Below are 14,523 nucleotides of genomic sequence, written 5' to 3' on the forward strand. Positions count from 1 at the left end.
GTATCGAACGTTCGTTCATCACGCATGCTCAGAACATGCACGATCACTGAACGACCGTACACACGATAGATGGTGAACGATCGTCGTCCAATTGGATCCGCCGGTCCGGTCGTTCATTTCCAACGACTATCCTCGTTCGTCGGCGTCGTTGTTTACTTTTTTTAAGAACGATTTTTGGCCAATCGGTCGTTCGTCGTTCGTTCGTCGTTCATTTCCAACGATAAAAATTGGACGTGTGTACGCAGCTTAAGTCAGTTGTGATTGTTTGAATCCAGTTCCTTTCTAAGAATTGTTGAAAGGCTAAAAACAACACAATTGTCTTCTTAAAACTTAGTTGTTTGATCCGCATTGTTGTGGGCCAATGCAGACCCGCTATGTGTGTGTGAACTGTGTTCTATCATTTGAAAAATGCACTGGCCACTTTTGCAGAGAAGGATCCTCATTCCGGTAAGTTTTTCTTTATAGGTGTATAGTGTTTGGCTTCATGTGCACTCATGTATGTACATACATGCATATATGTATGTATGCATTTATATGTGTGTACATATACATATAAAAGAGAAATTATAGGAAGAAAAAGGCAAAGAGGGTTTTTTTGGCATATTGTTTAACATGCTTTAAACTTAAAAGATTGCCTAATTCTTTCTATGATTTCTGATGTCATGGGCTTGGCTCAAAGCAACATTCATGGATGAGATTGCCTCTGGTTAAAGAAGGAATCCACCTTTTATGTGCTTCCACAACCAAGCTGATGTAAGTAAATATATAGTGGGCCAAAGTCTAAAATGACATTCAAACCTGCATAAACACCCTGAAAGGCTGTAAACAACAATACCACAATAACACAGGTCAACAAAAAAATAGTTTTGATAATCATCAGAAACCAGTTTTTTAGGCAGATTTCAGATCTGTTTTCAGTTTTTCACTAACACGTACAGTTCCTGAGTTCTAAATGTGAGTGCAAGAAATGTATTTTTAATGACTTGGGACAACCCAGTTACTGGTATGAATCAAGTAGATTCTGAACTTCCTTGTATGCAGGAGACTTATGGCTGCCCAGGAAATTTTCACACAGCCACTTGAATGCATCCCAAGATTCTAGCTCAGCTGCTAAAAGAGATTGTTTGAAAACATCATCTTGCAAAACAGGCTTGATCTGTGGCCCTATAAATATCCCTTCCTTCATTTTTGCAGTGCTTATGAGTAGTAAAGTGTCTGTACTTTTCATCAAAATAAAAGTGACAGGTCGGCACACCCCTTTTTCCATCCCTCCATCCATAACCCCTCCCAAGGCCATCCCACATCCCTCCCATCTCCAGCCTACCGCCCTCCCCTAGACCTACAATATTCCACCCACTCTCCACAACCCCTCCCTCATCTAAGATGATCATTGGGGATAATTAGCCTCACAAGTGCCAAAAACCAATGTACTTACAAGAACAAATTAACCCCATGAGTGCTGGAAAACTAAGGTTCTTACAAGACATAGTTAACCCCAGGAGTTCTGAAAAACTAATTTTATGCAGATTGTATGTGTGTTTTATATCGTGGATGCTTTTGGATCTTTATATGTGTTTTATAATATGCGGGTGTATTAGCTCCTTATATATGTATATGGTTTTATTTCACAGTTCCTATTAGATCTTTATATGTGTAATATATTATGTTGGGGCTATTAGATCTTTAAATATGTATATGGTTTTATTTCACGGGTCAAATTAGATCTTTATATTTGTATTATATTATGTGCGGGTATTAGATCATTATATATATATATATATATATATATATATATATATATATATTTTATTTCAAGGGTCCTATTAGATGGGGTCCCATTAGGTCTTTATATGTGTATTATATTACGTGGGGGTATTATATATGTATATGGTTTTACTTCATGGATCCTATGAGATTTTTATATGTGTGTTAAAGTATGGCTGCTACTACCCCCACTCCACCCAGGCACACCCTTCTCCGACCTAGCACATGCTACTAGGTTGTACACAGTCTATAAAACACGTGCTACTAGTAGACAGCAAGATGGTACCTTGGTATAAGTCCGCTTTGGAATAAGTCCAAGTTGGTATAAGTCCTGTTTGGACATGAAAAATTTTGCTTGGTATACAACCTTTGCTTGGTATACAAGCTTTATGCTAGAACTTGTATGGGTAAAAATGAGTCACAACACCACGCGCTACCCTTATTTACCTCTCTCGAGACAAAGCAACGACTGCCCATGAGCGTCAGTACGCCAGTTGCTACCATTCAGTGAACAACCCGCGCTATAACTCTCTGTGAATTACAGAACATGTCCTCCTCCTTCCTTCTCAGCACCATCCTAGTAGACACTCAACTATTCTCAGCAAGGTAAAGTGAGGTTAAATTTTTATTTATTTCATCTAATTGCTTTTCTATTTAAGTATTTTAGTATTAAGCAGTGTTTAAATTATTGTATACAGCCCCATCAATGTATATTATGCCAATAATAGTTGGTTTTTTTTTCATTGGAACTGATTATTCATTTTCCTTTTTTTTTCTATGGGAAAAATGTGTTTGGTATAAGTCCTGTTTGATATAAGTCCAAGGATCTGGAACGGATTAAGGACTTATATCAAGGTACCACTGTATATATAATGATCTAATACCCCCACATAATATATAATACACATATAAAGATCTAATAGGACCCGTGAAATTAAACCATATACATATATAAGGCGCTAATGCACCTACATACCATAATACACATATAAAGATCTAATAAGATCCATGAAATAAGACTTATGTATAAAGATTCTTTAGCATCCACAATATAAAGTGTGCTGCTTTTAAATTTACTGCTGTCTGAATCATCTAACAATTTTAGAGGCCTGCAACTTGTAACTATTGAAAATAAACATTACAAAAATATATATATAAATAAAATGTTATATAGATTAACACATAATTACCATTTTAGAGGATTGTATTAATGTAGGAATTTAGGATAAACATTACAAAAATATATATACAAATAAGTACAAATGAACAACAAAAAAAAATTAATCTTACCTTCTTTTGAAGTGTTAAGTGCATCTTGCTGTCTACTAGTAGCACATGTTTTTTTAGACTAGATATACAACCTGTTGCAGAGTATGATTGCTGGGTGCAGTGGAGTCATCCCAGAACAGCACCATTGTGGGTTAACAGAAACTGTCTTTATTTGGAACATCCATGCAAACACGGAAGGTCTCCTTACATGGTGAATGACACAGGATATATGTAACACATCATAGAAAAACAGAGATAGAAAAAAACCACAAGTAAGCATTAGTAACAGCGACATCTCGTGTTATAATTATGAACTGCAGTCAATCCAGCAATAGACTAAGCTGTAAGATGTTGTACCCCAACACCCCTTCTTGACAGCCAAGGCTTAGTCCGTTAAACCCATCTTCTTTGTAAGCCTTGAGTGTCTTTCAGCGGTCAGTGGCTTTGTAAGGACATCTGCTGTCATATCTTCAGTCGGGCAGTAAAGTAACTCAAGAAGTCCCTGTTCCCGAAGATCCCTCAGAAAGTGGTACTTCACATCAATGTGCTTGGTTCTCGAGTTAACTCTTTCCATCTGCGCAAGTGCAAGGCATTCTTGATTGTCTTCAAAGATTTTTGTTGGTTCCAACTGTGGTTGACCCAAGTTTGTTAACAGTTGTCTCAGCCATATAACTTCTTGGCTTGCCTGTGCTGCTGCAACGTACTCTGCTTCAATAGAACAGAGAGCTGCTTTCTGCTAGTCCAACTGATAGCACCTTCTGACAGAAGAAATAAGTAGCCACTGGTAGATTTTCTGTCGCTGGTGTCTCCGGCCCAGTCGGCATCCACATATCCTGTTAAGGTGCTTTTATCGTTCGCTGATATCTTTAGCTTGTAGTTCAAAGGTAGCGAATAATTCACTTTACAGCATTCCAGTCCATCTGACTTGGCATTGAAACCTTTCTGCATAGGATTCCAATAGTTGCTGCAATGTCAGGCCTTGTAGCAGTGGTAAGGTACAGCAATTTCCCTATTGCTTTCCTGTACTGAGTATTAGTTGGTAACAGGGTGTCTTGGCTATTCATATCCTTCAAGTAGTTGGTTCCCATGGGAGATTTTACTGGTTTGGAATTTTCCATTCTGAATGTTTCAATTTTTTCTTGAATTTTTTTTGTTTTTGGTTCAGGAGAAAACTGCCATCTTCCTCTCTCTCAATCTGGATGCCGCCAAGATCTTTGTTCTCAAAGTGCGGATTTAGGGTTTTCAGTATTTCTGCTTCAATCCCGTTCTTGCTCAAAACAAATCAGGATATCGTCCACATAAATAAGCATGTAGATCCATCTGCTTGCCAATTTCTTTGTTTATAAGCAGGGGTCTGCTTTACTCCTTTGAAAGTCCTGTTGTGTAAGTACTTCATTTATTTTTATATTCCAAGCTCTGGCTGCTTGTTTTGGACCATATATACTCCTGTGAAGTTTGCATACTAGGTTTGGCCTTTATTCATCTTTGAACCCTGGTGGTTGTTCCATGTAGATTTCTTCTGTTAACTTGCCGTGTAGAAACGCAGTTTTCACATCAAAATGTTTCACTTCCATTTTCCTCGTGGAGGCTGCTGTCAGCAGAGTCCTTATTGTAGCGTGTTTGACTACAGGTGCAAATGTCTCATCATAGTCCTTTCCATATTTTTGAGAAAATCCCTTGGCTATGAGTCTTGCTTTGTATCATTCAATTGTGCCATCTGCATTGTACCTAACTTTAAAAATCCATTTATAACCTATGGCTTTCCTTCCAGGTGGTAGTTCTGTAAGTGTCCATGTTTTGGTGTCATGCATGGATTTTATCTCTGCCTCGGCTGCTTTTATCCATTTGCTGGCTTCTCGTTCTGAAAGCTGAGATATGTCTTCCCAAGATGCAGGTTCATTGGCACTGGCAGTGCTTGCCTTGTATTAGAAACGTACAGGTGGTTTACCTTTGTTTTCTCTCATTGAGCGCCTTGGTTGTATGTCTGAGCTTGCTTGTCTCTGCTCTTCAGTACTGGTAGATTCTGCACTCACTTCAACTGTTTGTTCAGAAGTTACGGAGTTGGACTGGTCAGTGTCAGTTTTCTCTTCTGTTCTTGCTTCTTCTGTTGTCATTACATTGTCTTTCATATCTTCAACAAAAGTTATGCTGTTGTTAATAGTGACCTTGTCTGTTTTGGGATTTAGGATTCTGTACCCCTTGACATTGTCACTGTATCCAACGAAGACATCTTCAAATGCTCTGTTTTGGGGTTTGGTGCGTTTTTCTTCGGGAATGTAGATGAATGCTTTGCATCCAAAAATTTTTAGGTGTTTTACACTTGGCTTCTCATTGTGCCACAGTTCATATGGAGTTTTCGTCACTGTTCTGAAAAGAAGTCTGTTCTGCAAATATGTGGCTGTCATTGCTGCCTCACCCCAGTATTTTGTGCTAGTCCAGAGTCTGTCAGCATACATCTGTTCATTTCAGTCAGAGTTCTGTACTTTCTTTCGGCTACCCCATTTTGCTCTGGTGTGTATGGGACTGTCTTTTGATGCTCTATTCCATTCTGGTTTAAATACTTTTGTATCTTATATCCTGTGAATTCACCTCCATTATCACTCTGAATTATGGGAGGCTTTCTCTGAAACTTGTTTCTGGTCTTTACTACAGAGTCTTGTAATTTATCAAGAACTTCACTCTTGTGTTGCATTAGGTATTTGACTGTGTATCAGTAGATATCAGTAGATCAGTAGATTCTTCATCAAGCCTAACTTGATATGGAGAGGAGGCAGAAATATTTAATGCAGATAAACCAGAGGCAGAACTTGACACTGCTTGTTCCGTGCTTGTAGGTATCTCTTGGTAGCCAGTCGCGCTTGACATAATGGTATCCCGTAGATCGGCTGTCCCACAGGCAAAGAAAACAGCAATATTTTGTGAATCCTCCTTGCGTTCCAATCAGCAAGATGTGTTTTATACTGGATTGCTTCAAGTAGTAACTTCATGTTGTCATGGGACTCCTTTAGGTTAACAGAAAAGGGAATCGGTAAACTTGGTTTGGAATTACCATTATGCAGAAATACTGCTTTCAAGATTCTTTTAGAGCAATAAATAAAGATACGCCATTCAGATGGAACATACTCTTGTGACAAACTGTTAAAAAGTGCATTTATATCATGACAGTAGCACAGTGAGCCATCACTAGTGAAGAACGTTGTCAAGTTATGATTTCGTTTTCTGTAGTGAGTTATAGTTACACCTTTTGCAAGCAAGTGCTTCTGTTTAAGCCTTAAAGCAAGAAGTTCTGCTTTGTCTTTGGAAAAATTTAGATCACGAACAAGATCATTCAGCTCTGCTTGTATAAAGGTTTCTGGTTCTGAATCTTCATCAGCCAAGTAGTCAGGATCAGATAATTCAGGGTTGTAACTGGCTGCAACTCCAGCACATTCCGCATCACCTTTTTACAGAAACAAGTCCATCATGTGGCGGTACTGGAACTGGCAATGAATCATCATGGGGAACAGCCCTAATTTCAGAGTCGAGGCTGGGATATACAATTTTGTGCTTAGCTTTACCTAATAATCCACTTTTGTTGACGCGGCAAACATAGCAGTCGATTAGATGGTCCCACGGTTCTCTCTACACCATTGGGATTGCAAATGGCATTGCTGCTTTACCCCGATTTAGCCAGTCCCTTTGAACAACTGGTACAGATGACGTGTAGTCCAAGATTTATCCTGGTCACCAAGTGGACAGCCGAAATAAATTTGTATATCTTTTTAAGTTCTGTGGTAATTTGGCGTTGTTGTGCTTTTGTCGTGAATGAACCACACCCGTAACAGAAACTGTCTGGATCATTAAGGCAATTTCCAGGCATGAGGACAAATTAAATCATTCACAGTTGGTGCGGTCTCTAAGCTAAAAGAGAAAACTGTTGTTAAATGTTGTAATATGTTAAGGCTATTTATAACGAATTTCACACAATATATAATTAGCTGCATCACAGAAACTAGACGTGCTAGAGAAAAACTGAACACAGATTTGAAATCCGCATCCATGTGTTTTTAGTGAAATCACTAAGAAATTTCACTTAGTGAAACCACTAAGTTTTCCTTGATACATGTATTATAATATTTTTGTCAATAATGTTTTTTTCAAACATTTGTTTTTTCTAAAGGTAAACTAGAATGAAATTTGAAATCGGATCGGATTTTTTTTACATTCATACTATTGTGTGATGACACATTAACAAGTGATAATTATTATATATACAGCTAGATATAAATTAGTTTGCAGTGTTGCAACCAAACAAAAAAGTTTAAAAACAACAACTGCAACAAATCAAAGTATAAAGTAAGCAAATTTGTGAATTAGTATAATGTAACATAAAAAGTAGCACTTGTAGATGCGCACAGAACTGGGAGCAGGTGTGCGCTAATTGATTGCTATGACATCACCATTGACATAGCTTAGCAGATCCTCCTTAATCACGCAGCTGAAAATTAATCGCCTTATTTGGCGAATTCTCGACCCTACTGCTCATTTATCAATGATGGAAGCTGGCAGGGAGGTGCACTAGCACTCGGCCCTGGCTCGCAATAATATGCCGTGTTGAGTGGCGTGTATTCTCGTGCAGCGACCGCATGCACGTTCTCTTGATAATTCAGACCTATGTCTGAAAACAATGAAAACAATAGGGAAGAAATTCTGGTGGTTTGTTGTGATCTTAGGGGAGTGTAAGAAGCCAGTCGTCACAGAATACCAGTCATTCATAATTTAAAATGTTGTAAGAAAGATATTAAGCTAGAAGCATAAATTACTTTTACATAAGGAATGTGGAATTGTAACAAGAAAAAACGAATTTCAGTATTAGTCTTCTAGGTTTGCTAGTAAAAAAGGTACATTGTGACCCCCTTTTTGCATGGCACGGTATTGCATATGTATTGGAATTGCATGGTATTGGTATACATCAAAGCTGGTAGGCCTGTCCAAAATATTAGGGCAGACCAGCATCTCCAGCATATTTTCCATAAGCTTTTTTCATGACTGCATTTTAGGCAGTTTATCAGTTCTTCAATTTTGAGGTTATTTCTTGAAAGATTCCTAAGAGGTTAAGATTTGATCTTCGAACAGCTGTGATGGCTCATGCTCTCTGAACCAGTGGAAAATGCGTCATGCGGTCCCTGGAAAGCCCCTTCTGTGCATTCCCCAGGTTGATCATGTGCAGAAGATGCAGCCTGAAGCCTCCTGGGGTACATGACATAGGTCTCCTACGACACTCTGAACTGCCATTCTGTCTTCAAAAAGAAAAATGTTAGTGATAGGTCCACTTTAAGCAAAATAAAGTTAATTATGTGTTACATCTATTTTACATTAGTAGTATAGTGCTATTAGTGCTATACAGTGAAGTGTTTTGGCTGCTATTGTACAGTGGCTTTGGGAGACATTTATATTGCACCTTAGCAGGACATGTCTAAATGGGTCCTGATGGTGCCAATGTGCATATAGTGTAGCACTACTAGCCAGGCTACATGTGGAACACTAGAACTGTAGACTACTAAAAACTACTAACAGACAGTCACACAGATTAGTATACTGACCAGCAGCACTGCAACAGTATTAGACTCATGACTGCAGTCTGCTTTCATGTGCTTTGGTGTTTTGGAACACAAGGTGTCCCCTTGAGTTGAGATGTATGTGCAAATTATATCAAGAAACTGGGCAATGCATTTGCTGCATCATTAAAAATATGAAGATCTAGAGTTCCTTCTGTTATACATGTTACATATCCGTGGTAATGTGACACAATGGATCTCCTAGATAAAAATAATTAAAGAGAGAGCTAGGAAGATGAAGGAGCTAAAAAGAAGCACAAGAAGTTATCAGCTTACTAAACTTTTAGTAAAATCACCTGTTACACTTATGAAAGAGATAAAATTAAAGGCTTACAAAGTTATTTAGCAGACCAGAAGGGGCCAAACAAAATAGGATTTTAATTAAAAAGAAATGAAGGGGGCTTTGCCTGGCGGGTGCGAGAAATGGCTGCCTAGTTCTAGAGCTCTGTTGGCGCCCACTACAATCCATTGTATTCCAAGCTTCTATCAAGGCATCCATGAGCAAGGCAGGCAAAGTGAGAGTGGGGAAGCTTCCCCCACTCCAGCATTGCAGCTCCGTTTTCAATCATCCGTCCATACGGGCTTTTATCACGGATCCTCCTTCGGGTCCCTTTCCGGCCTCCAAGATGTCGCTGGCTCACTCTCTTCACATGTGGCAGCAGGAAGAACAAGAACAGGATGCAGACACATCAGGTCCCCGTAGGCAGATTAATATACACCTCTACAGGCAGCAGGATCCTCCATCCTCCTTCTTGCAGTATCCAGGATCTCCCGGGTCCCCAAGCTCTCCTAACGTGGGCCACGTGGCCTACTCTGAAGGATCTGCCTCCCTTGCAGCATCCCCCCGCTCACAGCACTCCAGCCCTGGGGTCTCTAACTCCAGGTCCACCCCTCTATGCCACAGTGGTCTCCTCTCCTGCAGGACCCCCAAAATTTCCCAACGCCACAGTAGACGTGGAACCCACTCCCCAACTTGGGGACTTTAAATTCTTCCAGGCAGTATACCAAGGGGCACCCTTATCTAGGTGAAAACTCCCATCTCACATGGCAACAATACATGCAGTTTGTGCCCACCAAGGCGGATTTTCAAAATCTGGTCGCTGAAGTTCAGGCGACTTGTCGCTCGGGAATTGGAGCCCTGGGCGCTGATTTGCACTCCCTGGCATGTAGAGTGGATGAATTGGACGACAATGTCTAGCAGGCTAAAGGGGTTATTGAGGCCCTCACTCACAAATCTCTGGAAAGTACTCAAAAGTTTTGGGATCTCTACCGTCTTATTGAGGATCTGGACAATAAAAGTCGCAGGAATAATATCAGAGTCCGGGGACTACCTGAGGGCACTCAAGATGCAGATTTAAAGCTGGTTTTACAAGCTTTCTTTAAGTTCCCGGGTGTCCCTCTGCTCGGGGGATTAAAACCCACTGGGCTTTCAGGACCTCCTGACAACCTGGCTCAGTGTCCAGGCCACAAGATGTTTCATGTCAATTGGAAGATGCCGACCTGAAAGATGAGAATATGGCTACTGCCAGGAATATGCGTAATCTTAATTTGATGGTGCTCCCTTTCAGGATCTACCGTGGCATATCTTGCAGCAACGTCGTTTATTGCAGCTGCTACTGACTGTGCTCAGAGACAATCATATCCCGTACAGATTGGGCTTCCCTTTTAGCCTTTCTGTACACCAGGATGTAAATACGTCTATACTTCATTACCCAGAGGACCTTTGAGTTTTCTGCAGAGAGCTGGGTATTAATCGTCCAAAACTCCTGGGCTGGGAACATGAGGACCCTCCATGCTCACGCTCTCCCCCATAGTAGGCGGTGGCATCCAAGAGGCGCTCCAAGCACAAAATCCGGGACTCTCCATCAACACCTGGGCACCCTTCTGGATCATGATGCTAATATCCTTCCACGTGACCAGCTGGTCCTTAATGTGGGACTTCACCTTGCCTCATGCTTAATATTTGATATAAGATGCTTGCCTTTTTTGGTATCTTGCTTCACTGAGGGGGACTGTTGCCACCTCCTGGGTCTTCAATTGTTACTAGTGTTGGTGTTCGAATTCGGGTTGTCCTTATATTTGACCCGAATATGGCTGTTCGAATTCGGATAGACCCGACCCGAAAAACACAGGATTCGACTGCAAAAATTCGGGAAAAAAAAAAAAAAATTTAATCTTAAATGAATTTAATTTGTGTGTGTTTTTATTTTAACTGTTTTTTTTTTAGTTTTTACTGGTTATCCGACAATGACATTATGAATCATAATGTCATTGTGGGATTCCCGCACGTGCCTTCAATTAGCTGTAACCGCAGGCAATACCAGGGCAATAGAGGTTGAATGGAGATACTATCTCCATTCATCACCTCTACTGCTCTGTGATTGGCTGAGAAATAGGAAACCCTGATGACAGTTCAAGCATCATCAGGATTTACCTTTCCTCAGCCAATCAGGGAGCAGAGCAGTCAGCAGAGCTTTACTATGCTGACAACTCCGCTCCCCCGATCACTGCCGCAGCCCTAGAGGAGCTGTGACATGTATTACAAATAAAGAACACATGTCATAGCTCCTCTAGGGCTGCGGGAGTGATCAGGGGAGCAGAGCTGTCAGCATAGTAAAGCTCTGCTGACTGCTCTGCTTCCTGATTGGCTGAGGAAAGGGAAATCCTGATGATGCTTGAACTGTCATCAGGGTTTCCTATTTCCATCAGGGTTTCCTATCCTAAGTTTAGTTACACAAACACACACACATTAATAAAATAATTTAACATTAAAGCCTCGTCCTATTTTTTACATATATTTTAACCCTTTCAGGGAATGAGTAAGGGGTTTTATGTACGCCTGTACTCATTCCCCAGGGTGGGGTGGGAGTGGAGATCTGGGAGTCTCCTTATTAAAGGGGTCTTCCAGATTCCAAAGTCCTGTTAAAAATGTTTATAAAAGCCCCCATTGTTTTCAATGGAAGCTTTCATAAAAGCTTAAAAACGCTTGAAAAAGCCTCCAATGAGTTCAATAGAAGTGTTTTCCTGCGTTTATCCAGCGTTTTAATTTTTTAAACGTTGCAAGCAACGTTTAGGATAACACTCAAAAACGTGCCTGAAGGTAATGTCCTGGTGTAGATTAGCCCATTGGAATGCATGGGGACTTCAAACATGGGCTTTAAAAAGCCTCAGGTTAAACGCTGGGGAAACAGTCTGTGTAGACTAAAGCTGCATACACACGTCCAATAATTATCGTTAGAAACGACCGTCGAACGACCGATGAACAACCGATTGGCCAAAAAAAAGTGACCAAGGACGCTGACGAACGAGGATTGTCATTGGAAATGAACGACCGCCACGGTGGATCTGATTGGCCAACGATCTTTCACGATCTAACGTGTGTATGGTCGTTCAGTGATTGTGCATGTTTCTGCGGTACACTTTCTCCTTTACATGTCCCTCCCTGCATCGTTCAAATGATTGTATCTAGCGTGTTGACACTGTTGGTGGATTATATTTGAATGATCATATTGTTACATATATTATTGATGTGACAGGTGCTCTTTAATACTCATGTGAAGTACAGGGGTATGTAATAGTGTTATGTATCTTTTTATGTATCCTTTTATAATGTGTCTTTTTATAATGTATCTTTTTACATCTGTTTGGAGGCTGTAGAAGCTCTACACAGTCCTGAAAAAAACCCGAATTTTTCCTCCCATTTACTTTAATGGTGTTCGACTTTGACATTCGACCACTCGAATAATTTTGCTCTATTCGAGCGAATAGCTGACGAATCGAATAGTGAGCTATTCGACCAACACTAATTGTTATCATGGCTACTAGGATTTTGTCTTTCAATGTTAAAGGTCTGATCTCAATACAAAGTGGAAACTGGCCTTTAGAGAGTTTAAGTGTCTGTCTCCTGAGGTCATTTTCCTACAATAGACTCATTTTACATGGAACCCTTCAGGGTGTCCCCCTCACCCTGTGTAACCTTTTTGCCCCGAATGTGTTGGAGCATTCTCAAACCTTTGGACAACTAATTAGAAGGCACCAACTCTATGATAATTGGCAAATCCATCATCCCACTGGGAAGCAATTTTCGTTTTGTTCCCCTCCCCAATGCACCCACTCATGAATTGATTATATTTTTACTAACCTCCCATTGCTACAAAACAGTGTGTCTTCTGAGATCCATCCCATTACCTAGTTGGATCAATATTTCATGAAAACACAGGCTCAGTGGCGCATGTATCCACACTTTGGGAGGCCCATAAGACAGTTCTCCATTGCATATCCCTGAGCTCCCACCCTAAACGGGACCCCAACTTGCAATGCTCCATCACAGTGCATGCTTTACGCACTGCAGAAGCGAAGTACGCTCAGAAACTGTCTCTGGGCCTCCTACATGAATTGACCTCTCTCCACTCTAGGTTGCTGGCTCTGGAGTTGAGGAGGGTTAGTTGGATGATGCAAAGAACCTGTCAACTGTACTATTACAAATGTAACAAGGCTGATACTCTACTTGCTTGCAAATTGAGAGATATGCTAGTTGTCTTGTCTCAAAAAGGCTATAAAAGATGGGAGGGGTGGTGAGGTATGACCCTTCCCATATCGCCTCACGATTTAGGGCTTAATATCCCAATCTTTACCAAACAGTTCACCAAACTCAGACTTCCCTTGGAGTAAGTTTGCAACCAAAAATAGATTTTTATCTAGCAGGTGCAGACCTTCCTAAACTCAAGCCATAACATTTGGAGCAGCTTAATGGCCCCATCACGAAAGGTGAAATCTCAAAAACTATTAGGCAGCTGCCATCCACTAAAGCCCCTGGTCTAGATGGTTTGCCTTACCTATATTATAAAACCTTCTTGGTTATATTGGCACACCTATTGCCACATCTCCTGGTTTTATTTAATGACTTTTTGAACGGTACACCAATTCCCCCATCTATGCTGTCTTCCCACCTCATGGTGGTGCCTAAGCCAGGTAAGGACCCAATGGAATATTCAAGTTACAGGCCTATAGCACTCTTGAACTCAGATCTGAAGTTTTTCACAAAAATTTCAAGCTACACGGCAATTAAAATTCCTCTTCTCTCTCATTCATGGTGACTAGACTGGGTTTATACCTTTCCGCCATGCTAGCAATAATACTAGAAGGGTTGTTAACATCATTGACATCATCAGTAAGGGGAAAACACCATCTTTATTGCTTAGTTTGGATGCAGGAAAGATGTTTGACCACCTTAGCTGGCTATTCATGTTTTCCACCTTGCACAGGATGGGTTTTTCTGGGCCCTTTGTTAAGGTGATTTAATTACTATACAAATCCCCATCAGCCTCAGTTAAACTACCTCATGCTTCATCTACAATGTTCCCTATAAGGAATGGTACAAGACAGGGCTTTCCCCTGTCTCCCTTGCTCTTTGCCCTCTGTATTGAGCCCCTGGGAGCTTATATCAGATCTAACCCAAACATTCAGAGTGTGCCAATTAGGGAGAAATCTTACAAAATATCATTGTACGCAGATGATTTCCTTTTAACCTTAACTCAACTGGTTACCTCTCTACCGAATTTGTGGGGGGAACTATGTACCTATGGTGAGATGTTGGATTACAAAATAAATTGCTCAAAAACGAAGGCAGGGAGCCTGATTTATCAAGCAAAATCGGAAGCTCGCTCACAGGAGCGTAAACGCTATCTGGAATCAGACACCTAAAGATTTAAGATTTAACTGATTTCAGCTCTTTACTTAGGCGCCTACCTAATCGCTTACGATGTCTGACCCAAGGATCCCAAACAAACACACACATTCTTTTCTTTATCTATCTCTGTCTCTATCCACACACACAATATATATATAAATATATACATATATTTATCCATATATATATATATATATATATATA

Source organism: Pyxicephalus adspersus, chromosome 2 (genome assembly GCF_032062135.1).
Source record: "Pyxicephalus adspersus chromosome 2, UCB_Pads_2.0, whole genome shotgun sequence".
Lineage (NCBI taxonomy): Eukaryota > Metazoa > Chordata > Amphibia > Anura > Pyxicephalidae > Pyxicephalus > Pyxicephalus adspersus.